At 40.3% G+C, this 17,448-nt stretch overlaps 1 long non-coding RNA gene across 2 annotated transcripts in view; it reads left to right on the top strand.

The window, feature by feature from the left end:
* Window positions 1-17,448, top strand: part of LOC308192871 — a 79,509-nt gene that overhangs the window by 52,530 nt on the left and 9,531 nt on the right. Inside the window, exon 1 of one of the 2 annotated variants that reach the window (XR_013949175.1) lies at window positions 14,903-16,849. The exons of the other annotated variant lie outside the window; for it this stretch is intronic. This is a non-coding gene — a long non-coding RNA (uncharacterized lncRNA). Of the gene's footprint in view, window positions 1-14,902; window positions 16,850-17,448 lie in introns of those variants that run through there. 2 annotated transcript variants of the gene reach the window in all.

Here is a 17,448-nt window from a genome sequence, read left to right as displayed (position 1 = left end):
TTTTTTTTTAATTTTCTGTATTGTATATAACTTTTTTTTCTATTCAAGATGAGCAGGTGCTGAAGGGGGCAATAAAGCATAGAGCGGGGGTAGAAGATGTATCTCACCTAGTTTTAAAGGCTAGAGATTTGGTCAGAGGTATTGCAGCTTCCTCCATAGTCAGACTAGCAAACTCCAAAGAATGGTTGATGCCACCTGCAGCAGACCTCCACCTGAGAGTGAGGTGAGGCATCCTCTTATGGTAGCTGTTCTCCACTGGTTATAGAAAAAAACAAAACAAAACAAAACAACACTAGGAAAGTAACTTCAAGTTCGATGTCTCCCTTTAGACAACCCAAATTAGTCAAGAGGAAGAGGACTCAGAGCATTCTCCCACCCTGGGAGAACTGGTCCAGTTGCTCCTGCTGGATGCTGTGGGCTACAGACACACACCCAAACCCTTTTCTCAAGGGACTGGCTTAAGTCACAGCCCACTGACTTGCTCATTATAATACAGGTGCAGCATGCTGTTCTTCTAGGATAAAGCTGCAGCAATTGTTTGTATTAATAGGGTTTTAAATTGCGTGAGGAGGCACAAAAGGTGTCTGGGAGCTGGAGATACAGAAATGAAAGAGTAATGCAAATATAGTACTCTAAAAATTAATGATTGAATTTTACTTCTACTTGCAGTGGTCTTAGCTCCTAGGATGGAACAAAAAAGAATGGGAGCGATCCTTTATATTCTACTTCAGTCTGTAGTGGTTTGGGGATATTTGGGATCTTACTTTAAGATATGCCCCCAAAGATGTTTTTGATTTATGTTATGGAGACCCGTATGGGATGCCTTTCTCTTTTTGATCAGGATGATTCAATCAGATTTATCTGCTAAACAATGGATTGTTTGTAGTTTTTGTATTTCCCTACACTGGCATGTCTAAGTTAAACAAAAGTAATTCCACATGGTGCAAGTATATTTCTAAAGAGAGACTGTGAAGGAGAGAAAAACATTTCTGCACTTCCCACAGACAAAGGTGTTTGCACAAAAGACATCTGTAAGTATGGTTCACCATATACTTGATTTATAGAATCAGAAAGAGATTTGGCATATCTGATTCACCTTTAATTTATTGATTAATGGCAAAACAAGATGCTAATTCAATTTTTAAGGAATCGGAGTTGTTCAGAGATTTTTAGAGTGCATTACTATATTCATCTGTTTCCTTTTATAACCAAAAATAAAAAGCCTGCCAGATAATGTAGTGTGATGTAATTTAGCTGGGATGTTATCTCATCTGACGTCTTGAAGCTGAAGTCATTTATTTAGACACTGGGAATTAGCATTGTGCTAATCTCGTTTTCTTAATCCACTGCCCATTAACACAACCACATTATATAGATCGAGGTAATGTACATACAGGACACATTAGTGACACAGAACAAATTGATGTGAACTATAACTCTACATGTCAAATAACACTCAACAAATAAGCATTTGCTATAAATATGCCAATTTCCATAATTTTATAATTCTAAAGAGTCATTCAAACACATTTCCCTGGACAGTACTTTCATGTTGTATCAAGTACACTTGTTTATACTTGAAGCATGATTTTCCATATATTTCCAGAAGAGGTTGTTCTTTTACTCTTAAGCAAAATTGACAAAGATGTAGACAATAAATATAAACATAATTAAAATACTGTGGTCAAAACCACAGGTACTTAGTAGGTGTCTTTCTTTTTCTTTCTAACCAGGTTTCTATTTTCCATGCATTGTCTGATAAAAGTTTTCACAGGAAAGTATGATAAAACAAAATTTTTGAAAAAGCCTGCTTTAAGGATTGTCAGGTGATTAGCTTTGCTCTCATGTAGTGTACTGAAAAAACTAGTGTGACAACTTTACTTAAATTAAGTTCTGCACTGTAATATAAAAACATGAATCAATCAAGACTGAAGTGATGGGGATCATTACTATACTGAATGTAGCAAGGAAAAAAGAAAAAACCTGATGTGAAAGAGAAAAGATTCATTCTACAATGACAAAATAAAAAGAAGGTTTGAAAACTAAACCTGTGATAATGGAGAACTCTCCCTAGTTGTTGTTGTTTTTTTTTTTTCTTTTTTTTTTCTTTCTTTGCTGCTATCCAAGGAGATGCAGAATAGTGACTGTTGGGTGTCTGGTCATTGTGTATGATTGCAGGTGTCACGGTTCTCACTCTTTCTTTCTACATAATCGTTCTCATAGGCAGCAGGAGCATGGCAATCCATTCGCAGTTACAGTGAAAGGGAGTTTCTGCCCAGACTCTGTCAGTCTGGTTTGGCTGGTGGAAGTAAAAGGGGAGAAGTACAGCTGTCTGTGTATAATGATTCTGTGATGGAGGGAGGGAGGGATGGCAGGAGGGATGGATGTTTCCAGGCACAGCCCACATGAAGTTTTGGGAAACCTGGCCCTAACCAGATTTTGCAAAATTATGGTACAGTGGTTAATTTTCTGAAACAATATTAATTGTTTCTATTAAAACCTAATATTTATCAACATAGCAAAAAACAAAACAAAACAAAACAAAAAACCCCAACAACAACAATAATAATAATAAAACAACATATCTTCTAATCTTCCAACACGATGGGTATGCTGAATTTTATGGCCAAGATTGGCCTGGGACCAAATTGTACCTCTGTTAAGTCAAGTTTAAATTAATTTTATTTTTTTGGAGGACTGCATGCTGGTTTCTGATAAGATTTCTGGATGGTACTTTTAAAGCACCTATAGTTGAGGTGGAGTTGAGATGTTAGACTAGGTAGCACACAGAATGTGTGGCAATTTGCTTTGCTGGCAGGACAAGTCCTGCAAGTTCTGTGTGCTCTGGCCATTTCTGGGGAGTATTTGTGCAGTCTGTCCTTGGACTCCTGTTAACTTTGAGCATCCTTGGTCAGAGTGATTTGTTGCTCTGCTATTCCTCTGTTTTTTATTTTTCATTGATCCTACTAATGTAGTCTGATGTTCCCTAGTTCTTGAATTGGTTATACCTGCTTGAATTTTGGTGTGAAATGTCCAAAACAGAGGATTACGCTCTTCTAGCAGTACTCCAGAGAGCTCCACACTGGCAGTGAGCCTTGCTTCAAGTGAGCTCATGGTTATCCCCACCCCTGTGCGTGTGTGGAGTGGGGAAACAGGACAGGGAGAGCAGGTGGGATGGTTGCAAACCTCTACACCAAGGTAGAGTTTGTGTCCCTGGTCACATGAAGATACAGCCCTCTTGTCTCCCTTGGCAGTGCTTGTCCCTGCAAACAATTTTTCAGACATTTGTTTGGAAGATCCATAGTCTGTTGATCATCATCTCTGCTTTTAACAGAATTTCCTAGCGAGAGCTTTAAGGTGTTGCTTAAGTGCAGAAAAAAATACCTAGGTGAACCTCAAAGGTGAAAAAACATGAAGCAATTTTCAAGCTTTCTGCCGTTTCCCTTTAGGCTTGCCAATCTTTCTTGCACATCTGTGTGATCACCTTGCCTGATGTTTTAGATTTCTGTTCATTTTTCCTGGGTCATTCTCCTCCAGGGGAACCATTGACTCACTAAATCTTCCTGTCTTCCACATTTTTCCTGCAATGTTTCCCTTCTTTCCCTAATTTCCTATAAGGGATTATGATTTAGCACTGAAATTGTGACTGTTATGAAAGTCCACTTATAAATTGGATGCAAGGATATTTCTGTTCCTGCAGATGTTTAGTTTGAAGGACAGGATAGAAGGGTAACAGGATAATCATTTCCTTTGCATCATGTTAGCATGCAGCCATTTGAAGTATTTACTCTGTTAATAACTTCCATGTTCCTCGTTAGTGCTTCTAAAATATGAAGCTTCTGTAGGAACCACCTGCAATGGTTAGAGCCTACACCAGGTGGCAGTACTAGTATCCCATCGGTTCTTTTTCTTGGGTTAACTGGTTTCCAGAAAATCTCCCTGTAAATTAATTGATTCATGTCAGAAGTGGGCAAGCTTGCAAACAAGTCCATCTGGTAAGCAGCTTACTATATTTCTATATAAATAAAGGAGATCATCCAACTTTTCCAGGGTCACTCCACCCCTCAGATCACGAGAAAGTCTGTTTTTAATGCAGAAAAGTTCAGATTCGTACAGAGCTCTAAATGCATAGCTGAGCACACCCTGCCTTGCCAGACAACGATCTGCAACTGAAGACTTGGGGCAGGGTGAATCAGACTTTGTACAAAACCAAGCATGGATTGTCTAGGCAAACTCTCTGCTAGAGTTTTCAAAGTCTTTTTCATCTTTATGGAGATTTGGGCAAGACTTCTTTTAGACTGAGTCTCAGAGAATGCAGACTTAGGATGGGAGTGAACTGTATTTTAAGCCATCCACACTAGAAGAAAAAGCCATTTCCTCCTCTGTATGGCCCTGTTCTCATAAAATGTTTTAGCTATGTGCATAAAAATCTCTCCATCAGAATCAGATATTGTTATTATAATCAATAAGGTCTGTAGAGAAAAATAAAACAACTGTTCTGATGCGCTTTCTTCTGTCTCTTTCCATTATTTTTTGGATACCAAATTGCTTTCCTCAGATGAGATTTTGTTGTTACTTTTAAAATAAGTAAACCAATTGACAATTTTGCTAATCTCTAAAAATGTCTTAAGTACATTGCAACCACCAGTGAGAACTCCCCTGCATTTACTATTCTCATTTTACTCTCTTTCCCTGAAAAATAAGAAATCAGCCTTCATGGGCAGGTCTCTCAAAGACATTATTTTCCAATGCCTAGTACAGTGCTGGCAGGCAGGTCTGGGCACAGGGGAGTGGAAGGGATGCAAGGGAAGCATGACACCTCGGGGGGGGCCTCTGGGGAGACATGCTCCCTAAGCAGCTCTGAGAATCCGTGACACACTCTGTTCTATGACCCCAAGCTCCTCAATACAGCAGCTCAGGCGACCGCAGTTCTAGTGTGTAGTTGCAGAAAGAAGCTGGGAGATACAGGGAGATACAGATCTGCAGGGCAATTAGGATGGGACTCAGTGACATCAGTTTACAGACATTAACCAAGCCTGAGGTTATCTGCTGGAGTTGGTTTCCCTGAGCCTCCCCACTCACGGCTCCATCCTATCTGTTCTTCTGTGGGTATTTCAGGTTGGGGAAGGACACTGATATGGAGAGCAGATGCTTGCTACTCATCGACTATTTAACTCCTGTCCTTGTGGATGGCCTCTTTGCTACACTGGGAATTAACAACAGGAAGGCCCAGCAGCTTGTAAATTGCCAAAACCTCTTCCCAGGGCTGTTTTCGTGCAGCTGCAAACCAAGCCAGCCAGCAGGAATATGGTTCCCAGAGGAGGTGCTTGGGAAAAAGACAGTAAGGAGGGACGTGCAGATGGGCCAGGGACAGTGCCGAGGCTCTGAGATTTGAGGACATGGTGCACTCTCCCAGATGCCTGCGCTTCCCACCTCCTGAATGTGCTCCAAGGCTTTGTGCTGATGTGTTGATGTTCCTATCACCAGAGCAGCTTTAGGGTAGAGACATGCAGATATAAAGAGGGTGCACAGAAAAAGCCCTGAACCCTTGGAGCTATTTAGTCTCCAAACTCCTGCTGAAGTCGGTGAGATTAGAGCATTTACATCTCTTTGATGGTTTGGGCAGAAGGATTTCTACACTGAAGGATTGTTATATGAGTTGAAGTAGAATCCAAAACAAAACAGAAGGCTTTCATAACTGTTTTGAAAGGTGGAGAGAAAAACAAACATTTAAAGATAATTTGGTGAGATCTTCAGATCTTAAGGCTTCTCAGTGGGTGCAGAGAAAATGTGAACCCTTGTAAGAGCAGACAGTTGACATTGTTCAATTCACCAGAGAGGAACAGTCCAGGGCTTGGCAAGGGCAGGTACTGATGCCTTCACCTTACGAACCACCATGTTCACAAGAGAGGTAGGTTCTTACCAGCCCTCAGCATAGAAGACAAGGACCAAATAAACAGTGAGACCCTGTCATACCCCTTTACTATATTTTTTCTTCTAAAACCAAACCTTGTTTTAGAGCATAACTGTTTTAAAGTCTTTGCTATGAATTGTGACCTGACTCTACTGGATCATAAACCCATATTTTAATTAAAAGTGACCAAATAGCTAGACCGACAGGCAGGGAGCAGACACTGCTTTAATCCATTACATGTTTTTACAGAATCTGTGAGCAGAGTCCCAGCCCTCTTGCTAACCTGGGATGCAAACAGTCCCTGTTTGCAGTGCTCGGCACCAAGGCCCGAGCTGTGTGGTAAAACAAAATTATGTCACCCTCCCTCACATCTGCTGTTCTTCTTGGGGAATATCTCAATTCACTGTGATTCAATTCCAAAACTGTGGTTTTCTGAGGAACTATGTACTTAGAAAAAATGCTGAAAGGAATCATTAAATGGCTTACAATCTCTTTTCCCTTGTGCTTTGGTGACCACTTGTTTCCCTCACCCAAGCAAAGATGGATAACGAATTACTTGTTTTGGTTAATAATAAAAAAGCTGAAATACCAACCAAAGAAGGGTATAATGCATTATTCATGTATTTATTTAATCTTCTCTTTATTGCTCAGCCATTGCGGTGATCCAGTGATTCAGCCAAACTATCTGTTTCCAGTACTGCTTTTACAGTAGAAAAATGCCTTGAGTTTGCAGTTAATGGAACAGAAAGGAATTCTGCATGCAGGGAAAAGAGTGTCTGGGAAACAAAAATTACCAATTTGCTCTATTTCAGTCTGAAAGAAATCTCCCTCATCTTAGAGCAGGCAATTTTGGGGCTGGTTTGGGTAGACACTCTCTGCGAATATCCCTAGTTCTCATCTCTGCAAAGCCAAACTACAGAGCTGACAAAGTAGGTGAAAACATCCTCCTTTGCTAAATTAATGGCTCACATAGGACTTCATGTGTTGCAGATCCACAGGTGCCACCGAGCTTGTGACTTCTCCTGGTGGGAAATCTGGGCAGGCTTCCAGCTGTGACTCTACTGCTCCACAGCATTTCTAAGCTGTCAACAGGCACACACTATCTCTCTTCAACATTTAGTCTTGCAAAATATGACATAGTAGTGATCTTTTCTTATTTGTCCACCTGCAAAAAAATATATTAACACTTGATTGTGTCTACATTCTTAAAAGTACACTTTGAGAACATCAGCAGATGCAAATCAGTCAGAAACAATATCAGAACTAACCAACCATTCTGTTCTTAGGACAAAGTGAAAGAAAACATATAACAAGAAAATTTGGACCTGTGACAATGTTCTGACTCAGACACACATCTTAACTAGACAGTATGAAGAATACATAATCAAATCATGAGATCAGATTCAACTTACTCTCTTGGAGAGTATGTGATTTTCTAAGTTTGCTTTTTGAATAAAGAACTATCTGCACTGACAGTACCTCTTTTAGGGCACAAGTAGCAAAATGACGGTGTATGGAAAGCAAAAGTCTTGTTCCCTGAACCCAAGCATCAGTGACATATTCCAGATGCAACAGTGAGATTACTTCATCACAAATCCATGCATTCATGTAGGTGTGCTACACAGCCCCATGGTCAGCCTGGCCTGTACTGCTTTGAGGATTGCTTCCATGAGGAAATGTTGCCAAAGCAAGCCCTTCACTTCCAGGTGGTGTATGGACAGTGTGTCTATGACCTCTGTTAGTGCATTAACTGCACCAAATGCCATATGGTATATTTGATAAATGGTTAATTTGACAAAGAGTTTTGAATGGACTGATTTCGGATGATTTTTTTTTGTGTGTTTTTAAAGAGAGCTTTCTGGGGTTTAGAGGGAATTTAAATATATAAGAATATATTCAATATAAAAATATCAACAACCTTATAGAATACTGTAAACAAAATGTTCAGAAAGCACTTTATTTTCTGTCAAAGATGGAAATGGTTCTTTTCTCTGAAGTATAGTCACAATACTCAGATTTGAAAGAGCTAGTAATGCAGAATAGGGAAATGGGAGGATAAATTTGGGTATGATGGTATGATTGCCTTTTGCCTGCATGTTGTAATAGGTAAACATAAATCACTCAAGGTATGCAACTGATCAATCACTGAAAAATATTCTTCTAAAAAAAACTGAAATTGTTTTGCCACTTAGAGCTGTTGCAGGCATAGTTTTTGTGGAGCTAAAGTGGTCTCCACTTCCACTGTGTGCTTTTAATGCCCTTGGTTGTGCAAACTTGAATGCAAGGGAATGGCCTGAAGCTGCATCAGAGGAAGTTCAGATTACATATTTGGAAAAAGTTCTTCACTGAAAAGGTGGTCAGGTACTGGAACAGGCTCCCCAGGGAAGCCTCCCCAGCACCAAGTCTGCCAGATTTCAAGAAGTGTCCGGACAGTGTTCTCAGACATATGGTCTGATTTTTGGGTGGTCCTGCATGGAGCCATGAATTGGAGTTGAGGATTCTTGTGGTTCCCTTCCAACTTGAGATAATCTGTTATTCTGTGATTCTACAACTTTTCAAAGTTAGAGTTAAGACAGAATTGATACTTTTGTGGTTAAGGGGTGTTGCTTTAAGTGGAGACTGCAAAGTTTTGGTGTCTTCCTATGGATGAAGACATGTTGGCTGTCTAAGCTTCCTTAACAATAAATGGTGATTTAGTATATACAACCAACGGAGTTTTGAGAGCTATTCAGGTGAAAAAATGGTGCTTGTGCTGAGCTCTGCTGAGCAGCTTTGGAGAATCCATTGACTAGGAGATGGATTTAGTTGTCTAAACATATGCATCTAATACAATTTGAGGCCCCTGAAAATAATCCTTCATGACCTCCACAAGGATAAGTCCATGAGGCCATGAATCTCCAATGATTCCATGTCACATCTGCCTCTTCCAGACCTATGTGGCTGTTTTGGATAGTGGAGGACATCTTAGGTCACTGTGGGCAGCTGCCTTTAGGCTTCTGCCCTAACTCTATTGACAACAACATCTATTCATACATATGCCTCTATGCATATACCATTAAAATATAGATGTGCATGTAAGTATATGTAGGCATAGGTGTAGATATAAATACAGATGGATGTGTATGTATATAGATGTGTAATACATTTGTGTTCATATGTGTGCACATATGTGTACCTGTATGTATACATTTATGTGCACGTATACATATATGTATAAAAGTATCATAGAAATATAAAACAATGAAACTCCACATAGACAGATGAAGTCTATGTCTTGACCCAGAGCTGAATCTGAATTTAAATTGCCTTTTTTTTTTGAGCTTTCTGGAAAGCATGATTTCCCAACTAAAGCTCTTGGTACACTGAGAAAATCCTGCTTGGTACTCACATTTCCTTAGTAGATAGCAGTGGGGCTGGCTAGAGAGTTACAGCACAGAGATGTGGCCTAACATAAAAAGACTTTGAGCTAAACTACTTTGAGGCCACTGCTGTGGCTGCAATATTGGCTTGTAACAACTTGTGTTTTCAGAATTGGCAGCCCAGGTCCTCTCTGCCTAGTGCCTTGTAGATCCATCACATTTTTTTGTTTCTTCTACATGTTAATGTTAGGTGATCAGTGAACGTGGAAAGTCCAGTGGGATTATGTCCGTTACATTGGAGTATCAGATCATTTCTATTACTATGACAGAAAGCAGGGCTCTCCCAGAACCATTTTGACCAAAATCTTCCATGAGGTCCACACAGCCACCATTGATTTCAGTAGTCTGTATGTGCACAACAGACAGAGCCCAGCTTGTCTATCAAGTGTTTTTCAAGAGTATCTAAAGCTTCCCCCTTCCTTTTTGGTGAGAAGCTGTAGTGACCAGAGATCACCTGCTCTGTATACATGCCCACAGCCCTCTCCTCTCCTCTCCTCTCCTCTCCTCTCCTCTCCTCTCCTCCTCTCCTCTCCTCTCCTCTCCTCTCCTCTCCTCTCCTCTCCTCTCCTCTCCTCTCCTCTCCTCTCCTCTCCTCTCCTCTCCTCTCCTCTCCTCTCCTCTCCTCTCCTCTCCTCTCCTCTCCTCTCCTCTCCTCTCCTCTCCTCTCCTCTCCTCTCCTCTCCTCTCCTCTCCTCTCCTCTCCTCTCCTCTCCTCTCCTCTCCTCTCCTCTCCTCTCCTCTCCTCTCCTCTCCTCTCCTCTCCTCTCCTCTCCTCTCCTCTCCTCTCCTCTCAAGACATTTCATTTCCTGTACTGTATTCTTTTTTTTTGTATTGTTTTTATTTTTTATTTTCTCAATTTACACATATAAGCATATAAACCACCTCTTGTAACTCATTAAAATACTCCACATCTGCCAGCCCAGAGTTCATCTGTGCCCTAATGAACTCTTTTGGTTCCAGTGTGAATAAATGAGAAATGTCACTTACTCCTTCAGGAGTGCTAATTTTAGCAATAATGTTTACTTTCAGTAATGAGCTTTAATTACTTTAGCAATTACAGTGTATTTGACTGAGTTTCCAATGACTACACACGACATCTGCACTGGTAGGACCATACATACACCCTCTGATCTCTGCCCAGGGCTCCTCTAGAACATGATAACAGCTGTAGTCCATTAGTCTATAAAAGAGTAGGCAAGCAGACATCCTCCAGATTTACGCCAGTAGATTTAAACCAGTAGTTCTTGCCTTTTGTGTCAAGCAGAGACTGAGACATCCAAGATTTTGTCTTGTTCTCACCTAATGTAATGGTTTAGTCATTCAGTGTAAGCAGTCTTCTCATAAGCTGATGCACTCTGGGTTTGTTTGAGAGACTCTGGTAATGCTGCTTTCTGAGCAGAGGTCTAATGTTGATGCTTTTGCACAGAGCATGTCAAACTGCCTTCCTTCAAGTGGTTGCCTCATAAAGTGAGTGCTACAGAAGGAACGCAGTGGGAAATCTGCATTCTTGTTAAATTATACATGGTTGTCCATATTTCAGGAGTTACAATGTTGAAGCTCATTGCAAGATGTAGCTTTGTTGTCTTAAAGATGCCATTTGAAACTATGACAGAAGGCGGTAAAAATCTTCTTGGTAAAAAGATGTTATTTGCAACCATCTTCTGCATGTGTATGAACTAGATAAAAGGAAGATTAAGTTTCAAAACCAATCAATCAAACTTTAGGAGATGACAGAGCTGAAACTTCTTGTTCACCTTTGTGCCTCTGGAGACATCCCCCTACCCTTATTCTCTAGTCATGGTTTCTGTGTTTGCCTTCTATGATGGATGGTCTTCTACAACATGAACCACGTCTCTTGGATCATCTTCTTCGGCAAATCTGGGAACCCCTGAGCTCACAGGAGCAGTGAGAGCATCCCTACCCACTACTCTTATGCCTTGCTCCTAGGCAGTCCTTGCCAACGAAGAGAATGATTGTGAAGCAGTCCTACGTAGTCACAAGCTGGGAGTGATGACAATGAGCTCTGCAGGGATGTTGCTCTGCTGGGCTACCCTGGTTCTGTGTACCTGCAGGGCATGCTTGGTGTGGGCAGAATATTTAGAAGAGATTTCTGGGATAAAATTCCACTGACCTTTCTGAGTCTACTTCTGCCTTTCTGGGAATGGCAAGAAGATATGTGCTCAGCTTTGAGGCCTTCAGGAGCAGCACTGACTCATGGAGTGCACCACAGAGCTCTGTGCAGCTGAGTGACCTTTGAGGTACTCTGGGCAGTGGGAACAGTCACACTGGAAAGTGAGATAAACTGATCCTCTTGTAGAGAAAGCTCCTTTCAGAAGGAAGAGGACAGGCATTAGCCCTAGGAAGGAGCAAGGAGCAAAAGGAAAGAAAACAGACTTTTGCTTCAGCATCCAGAATCCAGCAGGAACCCAGAAGACTATTAACTCCCGGTTTCTCTGCCATCTCCAACAGTTCAAAAAATCAACAGATCACAAAAATCCCTTTGAGGTGATTAAAGATTAGATGGAAACACAAACAAGCCCACTGCAACCCTGTCTCTCCTCGCCCCTCCCCACTCCCTGCACTTAACAAGTTTGTTCCCCGGCAGATGCCAGAAGGGCCAGGTGTCCTCGCTTTCTCCCCTGTCACTACCATGAAGTTTCAGGATGCCTTTCAATGCCCTCCTGGAGCTTTGCAGCTGTGCATTATGGCTTGTGAGGGGAATTGGCTAGATAACAGGCTTTGGCTCCTCAGACAGTAATTATTTCGATGGAATTACCAGCACAAATGTATATTTCTCAGGTGAATGAGGACAGAACAAACATGCAAGTTATTTTCCTGCAAGCTGCAAATGGAACCCAAACATTCTTGCAATGATTTGTTCCAGTGCCAGCTCTCTCCTCCTCTACTTTCTGTAGAGAACTGACAGGAAGGGGGAATAATTTGTGCTCATAAACAAGTTTGCATAGAAGAATTAATGAGCTGTGGAAACTGTTACAGAGCTAGTCAAAGACAGATATTTCAGAGGAGGGGTCACCTAAGCAAGGCTTTTCCCTTGATAAATGAAGCCAAGAAAAAATAAAGTGGAAAGATACGTATAAATTCAACAGAACAAAACAAAACACCCAAAATAAAAACAAAAACAGCAGAAAATGATCTTTCTTTTTTATTGTTAAGATATGATAAGAATGTCTTGGGGTTGATTCACAAAGCTTTTGGACAAAGGCATGTAGCCTCCTCCACACTTCTTGGAAATCTCAGTCACGATGAGAGAGATCTGGGTCCCAATCACATCCTTTAGTCCTTTACCTGAGGCTGTGGTTTGACATGACAGTGTGTTTGGTGACAATACCACACATGCTACCACCCTTTCAATTGCTCCAGCAGTTGATCCACGTCAGTTTGTGCAGTCACACTGTGATGTGAATCAAGGATGGATCTTGCAGAAAAGTGAGTGGTTGTTTTTTTCCCCTCATACATATTGGTTTATCTCACTGGTTCACAGCACATGTAGGTGAAGAGAGGGCAAGAGTAAATGAGTGACAGATTTTATCGGTATTTAACAATTTACAGCTTAAATCTCAACCAAAAGTTCCTGTAGTGATAACTCTGAAAGATGTGACATGATCATTGGGCTTTAAGATTTTATTTAAAACCCCAAATGGGAGGCACCTGCTGGATACTGGTGACTTTGCATGAAACAACTGTTTGTTTAGAAGGGACCGATTCAAATATAAGTGCACCCAGAAACTACTTAACACATCTATCAGACTGGAGAAATATTTCAAGCTGTAGCTCTCCAGTTGTTAACAGCAGATCCCTGCAAGAGCAGGCTGCTGACCCATATCCTGGGCAGATCACAGTGTCACAACTTCACTTAACTGTTTTTCTGAGTGGTTAGTGTTCTGTTTGCCACTGGTTAGGACAATAAACTATTTAATCCATCAGTGGAGGAGATCCTGCCTGGTCCTGAAGTGACCCAGGTCATGGGAGAAGATTTTTGCTCTTTATTTAGCTTAAATGAGGAGAGAACAGAATCAGCCCAGACGTGAATGGAATATGGTCATGATCCAGTACATAGACGACATGCATGTGATCCCACCTTTGCTGACTGCAAGGAAGGGAAGGGGACTGAAATTGCCTTCTGTCATTGCAGCTGGATGTTTTATAAACTGAGCTTCCTCACCTCAGCTTTAACAGAGCAGACAGTGCTTGGCCAGAGCACAAGGCAAGATACTGCCTTTCTAAATGTTCATTCTGTTTCTTTAGGGAAGTGAGACATATGTGCCTATGTTATCTGATTATTCTGTCCTTCTCATCAGCCTATGTAACTGCCAGTCCAGCAAGTGGAAGAGGACTGAGAAGTACTGTGGAGTCAGAAAGAAAGGGTCTGTCATGAACGCTGTTGTATGTGGCTTCATTTATTCCAGTGACTTAAATGCTCTGTACAGACAAGAGTGGGAAAGAAAAAGAAAAAGAAAAAAAAAAAGATTATTTTCCACTCCAAGAGGAGCTTATGTAAATGAAAATCATGCACTATTTGTAAGACAGAGAGAGCCCTACATTCACGGCAGGAGTAGTAATTGAAATAATGATTTCCTACTATCTTCATGCTTACTTACATTTACAGACAAAATCAGCAGAAACATGGTAGGCCATTATTGCAGAAAAGCTGTTGCCTGAATCAGAAGCTTCCTTTCTTTAAAGGAAAACAAATACCTGGTCTTTGTAAGGAAATCCCACAGGCTTCAAGCTGCTGTTGCAATGGTTCATCTCAACAGGAAAGTGACTTGCTTTCTAAGGACTCCTAAGCAGAAACCTTCTTGCTGTACCAAAACCCATGCTGAGCAACACCGTCCTGTTCTGTATCCCAGAGGGACTCCTATCTTAAATGAAAGATGTCAAGTCTGAAACTTAAGCTAGCAGCTATTAATGTATTTATAACAGCACAAGGGGGCCAAAGTTTTTGAGAGATTTCTGTTAGAGGAGTAAGAAAGGATAAGAGCTGTAGCTACAAGATTTAACACATCTTCAATTCTACAGATGCCCAAAATGGAACTGCAGTGCTTTTGAAATTTGTATTTGTCTTTCCTCTCTTCTTTTCTGAATGGCAACAAATCAACAAAAATCTCAGGACTCCCAATAACGGTGTGATCTTAAGAATTTCGTTGGTTGTTTTGATATGAATTGATAACCACTCTCAAATTCAGCTGATGACCAGCACCATCATGATGGAAATAGTATTTATTTTCTTTCAGATAGGCTAAGATGGGCTTATCTTCCGGAATTTGTGGAAAAAGTAATGAACATCTTTGTACATGGTTTTGATATTAGGTGTTTTATTTAAAAGATTTTTATTTTTATTCAGAGAAGGTTACAAATGAAAATCCAGGGAAATTTATGCTTGCCCATGGCCATGCTTTTACTCTAGAAAAAAAAGAGGATTTGAACAGGAATTAGTCACAATCAGCAAATTATATGAACTTTGAAATGTTTTAACTCCTGAACTGTTATTTCATGTTTAGTTAGTATTCAGTTTCATTGCTGGTAGGCAAAGAGCATATACAGAAATAGCAGATCTTCCATATGCACCCTCTGAAGTAACAGGGTCAGAGTGCATTCCTGTGTCTTATTCAGAAGACATCCATATGAGAAATGCATATATATATATTTTATACCTTCTTTTATTTTTTTTCCACTGCATTTTATATTTTCTGCTCACAGTGATTTTACAGTGCTTCATCTTCACTGACTTTGGAAGAATTATATCTGAGCTACATGGGTGTGATTTACTGGGAACGAAGCCCATTATACATAATTAACTGTAGTGTATTGTTATAATTCTTCTTTTTATTTAAGAGAATTTTTTCCTACCTTTCCCCAGAGTGTTTTCCATCTGCTCCATGAACAGAGGTAGAAAGGAAAGCTATTTATTTTGTCATTTTTTAATGGCATATAGAGCATGAAGAATGCTAGCTGGGTTCCACTGTTGCAAGCCTTTTTTTTTTTTTTTCCTGTACATTTCTCACTGACAATGTCTGTATTGCTGGGTCATAATTATTGTGGCCAAAGACAAAGTTATTCTGGACATCAAGAAGATGTTTGAAAGAGACTAAGAGGCATGAGAACTGACTAGAGATTTAATTGAGGCATGGGCATTGTTTCCCCAAATCCTTATCGAGACTGCTGACTGGCTGTTTGCAGGCACTGATCAAGGAACACCAGCTCAGCATCTGAACTCCATCTCCCCTTTCCTTTTAACAGGCATGTTGAAAAGCCATCATGCTTGTTCCTGTTGCTGAGCTGGGTATATCAGATATTTTCGTGTCCACTCCCTTTGAAAGCCTGCATCATGCATTTATGTAAGAAAACCAAGTTTCTCAAAAAACGACTTGGACAACTGGATGCACATAACTCATTGCTGACCTTTGAAACTTTGGCGCTTTGCGAAAAGTCAGAGTGAGAGAGCAGTGTTCTTGGAGGAGGGCAATGCCTCCTGGCTTCAGAGGGCTGCTGAGAAAACTGCAAGGCTTTTTCCTTTGTCTCGGTAACAAACATCAGCTTCACCGAATACGTTTTAAGTGCACTGGTCTGAACAGAAAGAAAGGGAAGGCCCTGGAAGACAAAACCCTGAGAAATAATTTTGATACACTTTTCATACATCAGAAGCAGATATAAAGCATTCCAAAATATCTCCAGCATGTTAGTTTCCTGCAGTTGATTTACAGGCTGTGACAGAAAATCCATTTCTGTTCCTGTAGATGCTAAATTCATTACCTTGCCACAGAATTCAGATTCTCCACTTCTCCTTGAACTTCAGCTTGCTGCTATGGCAACCAGTGCCAGACAATATATTTTTTCCTTCCCACTATTTTCCATTGGCACAGATGCATATTGCAGTAAAAATAGTATCCTTTTGAAATATTAAAAAAAATAATCATTGTGTTTTATTACAAGGGTTCCCCCTATACTGTGAATTAAGGTCATATATTATATATGCAGCATAAATCTGATTAATCACAGTAAAATCAAAAGCTTCATAACTATCAGGGCACTTTTTCCTTATAGCTGTACTCAAAAAGAATTTTATTTTCTTCTTTCAAACCTCTCCACAGCTGGATATTTTAGGTTACAGTAAAATGTTTTTGAAGTGGCCATGAAGATTGCATTTTTTGTCAATAAATAACTGGTCATTCTTCTTTGTTTCAGATGTTGCTTCCACTTACAGTTGTCAGATATACTCAGGGAGTAGCTTGCCGATGAAAGTCCATGTTGTTTTAAGCTAGTTTCTCTCTGAAGTCTTGTTAAAATTCCAAATTGGTTTCTGAGGGGGTGTCTGATCTCTGCTGCAAGAAATCCAAGGAATGTCAGGAGGATGGAAATGAAATCAGTCAATCAATAGGTTGCCCTTGCTCTCCTGAATGAAACAGAAGACTGACAAAGCAAGTCTTGGTCCCTCCTGGATACAAGTTCTGTGAGGCTGGCAGTGAACACTGCTGGTGTGGCACAACGTGGAAGGTTGGTCAGTAAATGAATGAGAAGAAGATGAGAATTTTCTGGTTAGACTGGTTAGACAAGACTGGTGCCTTGTCCAGAAACATTAGAGTTTTTAAAAATCATCAGTAGGTATTCAAGAATAATGAAGTTGGGAGTAATTTCTTTGTAGCAGTGGTTAACATACATTAACTGAAAGGATGCTTTTCCATACATATAGTGCTTTGTTCAGCCATCCCTATACATATTGTTTATTTAGATTGAAAGATTTTTGACACCAAAGAGTGCTTTGCATGACCCTGGATATTGTACAGATGCTTACACTGTAAAAAGTGTATGTAAGAGATGTGTTAAAGTTGCAAAAACTCTCGGTAAACAGGAGCCAAAATTACTTGTGCTCTTGTCACAGAGAATGGGAATATATTACTCTGCATCTCTCTAACCACATGCCTTCCATGTGTGTTTAATCTTTCAGTTGGTTTTACTTCACCATTCTTACTACAGTGCATAAGGGAGATACAGCCACTAATAAATTGATTTTCATGACAGCTCTCTGAGATGAAAGCATACCGGTATCCAGGTTTGTGAGAAGACATCCAAGTGACATAACAGTTAAAGCCCAA

Source organism: Anser brachyrhynchus, assembly GCF_964034855.1.
Source record: "Anser brachyrhynchus genome assembly, chromosome: 3".
NCBI lineage: Eukaryota > Metazoa > Chordata > Aves > Anseriformes > Anatidae > Anser > Anser brachyrhynchus.
Note: the sequence above shows the minus strand (reverse complement) of the source record. Positions and strands in the feature narration are given on the sequence as shown.